Below are 4,273 nucleotides of genomic sequence, written 5' to 3'. Positions count from 1 at the left end.
CGTTAGTTTTTCCTCCAACCTCAGGCAAGCTTCTTTCAAATTTTCATCGGTCTTATTCAAATCATAGAGGAAAGACCAAGTCTCATTAATTGTAGTAAGTTGTGTGAAGCGTGTCTCTATTGAGTTTATAGCAGTGTCTAACACAGGATAAAAAACATTTGTTCTGAATAACGTTTCTGGATCCATTGGCGCGTCATCTTCATTTGGGAACATTTTTTTTTCTTTTTTCGTGCGCGGATTGTTTCAAACTCCGGGCTTATTTCAGCTTCTTTAGCTATGTCCTTAGCTGCAATGAGAGCATTTGTTAATCCTTCGTCTGTATATTCTTTCAAAAATTTCAAACATTTGTGCATCATTTTTGTTGCATCTGACAGGTCTACGCGCTCTGATTGCATGGATTTGTCGACAAGATTAACATGGAATAAAACGTCGTACCAAATGACTAACGACAGCAAAAACTCGAACTTCTCCAAATTGTGTGCAAACGATTTAGCTTCTGAACATGCCACGGGATCACTGTCGGTATTCTTCTTCCAATGTACTTTTTACTTCGGCGTACATCGCTTGCCAACTAAAACAGCGGCGCCTGCGGTGGCAACTCTGATGATGTAACCTAGGGGGGTGAAACCCCGCTCACGCACTCGACCCACGCGCGTCTCAACAGATAAGGCCATTCACATACTACCACACGCTTGCAATTAATTTAAAATATCGAAAAGTGAAAAAAATATTTTTTCCTTTAATTTTCTTTACCACTGAGGCGCCCTCTAGGGCTTAGCGCCTGGAGCGGCTGCTCCATTCGCCCTATGGTAGGGCCGGCTCTGCAAACACTCCCACCCTTTGTAAGGCATCTTAATAATTAACAATTATTTGCGTACCAACCCGTATCTGCCTAACGTAATTTATGGATAGTTTCCTAAGGGAAATCGGCGGGAAAAAATTAAATAAGCTACAGAGAAATGTTTTCCCGAATGGTTAAATAATAAACTCCTCTTGTCGAGTGAGTCAGTGTGATAAGCCCTAAAAGTTTAACTGTGTATTAACACAAAAAAATTGTAATAATAATATACACATTAAAAAATATTCAGTAACGAGTTGCGTAACTTTCCTGGTAACATTTAAAACTGCGTGGTGCCGTTATCTGTTTTTATATTTTTATTAAAAAGTTTTTTATGTTATTAATTATTATAAAATGACAAAAAAACTTAATTTTGAAGGTAGAGATGGGTTTTATAAAAATATTAAATGCAAATGACGAGTAAACTCTTAAGTCCGACCCACTCGAGATATGACACACGATCCTCTTTTATTTCCCCATCTCCCGGACGTTTAATTAACCACCAAAATTTAATAGCACCAATTCCCTTAATACGCAAACTTCCCTACAAACGTCAGAAATTTTTGACAAAATGCACAGGAGTTATTAAGTTTCAAAGTGGATGAACAAAATCGTGCCTCACACATACNTCCGTTTTATATGAATTCCATGTTGTACGAGTCACTTCGATTTTACAAATATATGAGCCGTTCACTGCCCAGCACACGTATTTGTAAAATCTAAGTGACTCGTACAACATGGAATTCATATAAAACGGAATAATCAACAGTGTTATAGGGGGTCGACTGTAATTTAAGTTAACAATATAAATTATTTTATATTTTTACAGTATAATACTCAGTATATTATTATTTGTAATTTAATACGCCCCGATGTCTGCATCGAGTCTTTCGACTTGTTTCAGATTAAAATCACAAACGGCTAACGTTTACTGCATTCGTGCATTCGGTTTGTCTAATATAATACAGTATACACTATTACGTAATTTGACGCCAGTTTTCGGACATTCCTATTTTCAATGATGTGAAAGCGGGGGATAGAAAATGTTCCCAGTTCGTGGATAATTAGGAACGGTTTTAAATAACAAGCCGACGGCTCTAAACGATGGCCGTCTTCTCGTCGGTTGCTTTTCTCGATGCTTGAGTATTTTACTTCACGGAAAAATTTCTTTCGTGCAATTTCCTGAGAGAATAATGATTACGATTCACTGTCGTTGGCATGAGCATTGAAGTTTCCTCCAAAAAAAACAAAACCTAATTTCTAGCTTTCGCAAACATGGTCGTTGCTTTATTTGTTTTTAAGCAGAAAAAGCAGTCTATCGCCATGCTGCCAAAAATACTCTCGAATCAGGTTTCTGCTGGTCTCAGCCGTTCCCGGCTCGAATTTAGGAACGTATTTTGCGAAGCGCTTACAGCACTAAAAATAGAAATACTCTTTTTCTTATGATAGTGTGATAATGACATCAATTTGACGTAAAGACTATTTAGCCGTATACATATATATTTAGACAATTTGACGTATACACTATTTAAACAAAACTAATGCACTTTATATTTATAGTTCAAATGTGCGTAATACGATATTCATACTTCAAATGATAAAATTGAGCTCCGTTTGACCTTCGGTGATTAATGCATTAATGCCAAATGACAATTTGTTTATTTATATTAAAGATTTAAATAGATTATGGATAAGAACGTGACGGATAAGCGTGATTGATGCAAAAGCTTTTTATGCAACAATTTTCATAGTGACGCGGCTGATATATGGCGACAGAATATTCATGCTGATACAGTTTACAATCACGTAAACACGATAATACCTAAATTTACATAATGGCTAATGGATCTAAATATAACTGAATAAATTTAAAATTACAAGTATGCATTGTTAATTTGTAGAAATACCACTAAATGGAATTTGGTGGCTATACCATAACACAAAAATTAGTGTTGCTGTTTTCAAAGAAGAGAGACCATTACATGAGTATGTTTTAACGTTATCATCAGATTATGTATATAAATCTTTGCCTTCCAAAGTTTTCTCAAAAGTCCGAAAGTGACTTTTGACTCAAAAGTCCGACTGTGATATAAAAGAGATATTATTTATATTATATCAATAATATAATATAATCTCATACAAAACTGGTAAAACCAAATTGAAAAGTAAAACACAGCGAAAACATCTAAAATAAAGGAAACTTGAAAGTTGTGGCATAAGAATACTAGAACCAGATTTGACAGTGACCCAACATATGAATAAAGTGCACATAAATTTAGTTCCAGTATTCTTATGCCACAACTTTTAAGTTTCCTTTATTTAGATTTTTTAATTATTTTTCAGTCATCAATTGAATAACTTCGTAATAGAATAGTTTCATGATAATTCTATTTCACTTGACAGTCACACGATAACTGATTGATTAATATGCCAAAATTTAAAAAAAAATCCATCAACGAGTTGCGTAACTTTCCCGACTGCTAAAAAATAACTTTTACAATATATTTTTAATTATAATAAATAAAATTGTGTGTGGCGCCATCTTGTTATGAGATTTTGTTATAAAACATCTTTTTATATTTTTAATTATTATAAAATGGCAAAAAGATTAATTTTGAGAGTATGAGTTTTATAAAAAAAATATCACCATTAAATACGACCCTACTAAGCTACACACGACTCCCATTACCTCCCTACCCCTAGACTTTTAACCACCAAAATTTAATAGCATCAATACTCTTAATAAAGAAACTTCCATGCAAAATTTCAGAATTTTCGGCACAGGAGTTATTAAGCTTCAAACAGGATGAGCAAAATCGTGCCTCATCACACACCCACTAACATTCATACATAGAGAAATTACCCCAATTTTTTTGCACTTGTCTACCTTTCAAGGAATCCTAAGTCCAAAAATGTAAAAATCTGGGGAGTGATATTTTTGCCGGATCGCCATATATTCCCTCTGTATAACAGCCGGGAAAGTAAAGAGATTTTTAATTATAAAAGTATTAAAAAATAATATTTTTCAAATTTAGATTAATTTGAAAAATATTATTTCGTAGATGCTAACTACATACAACTGTTTATTAAAAAAAAATACTAATTAAGGCACTTCGAAATTTAAAAGAAATCAAGATGTATATGTTACAGTCAAAACCCGTTTTTAGTTAGAACGCGTTTAACTAGTTGAAACTAGTTTATACTGAGTGTCTTTGTTAAAACCCGTTTTGTCTAGTTAAAACTAGTTTTAACTCAAATTCATTTTTGACTACAGTAAATTCTAGTTTTAACTAGACAAAACCGGTTTTGTCTAGTTAATTTACTGCTGTACATGTTTTGACTTTAGATAAAACTAGTTTTAACTTTTAACATTAGTTAAAACTAATTTTAGCTACATAAATATGTTTGGGGGAAATAAAGTTATGTATAGTGATT

This window comes from Centruroides sculpturatus, unplaced genomic scaffold (genome assembly GCF_000671375.1).
Source record: "Centruroides sculpturatus isolate CEXI.00-Female unplaced genomic scaffold, Cexi_2.0 scaffold527, whole genome shotgun sequence".
Classification (NCBI taxonomy): Eukaryota; Metazoa; Arthropoda; class Arachnida; order Scorpiones; family Buthidae; genus Centruroides; species Centruroides sculpturatus.
Note: the sequence above shows the minus strand (reverse complement) of the source record.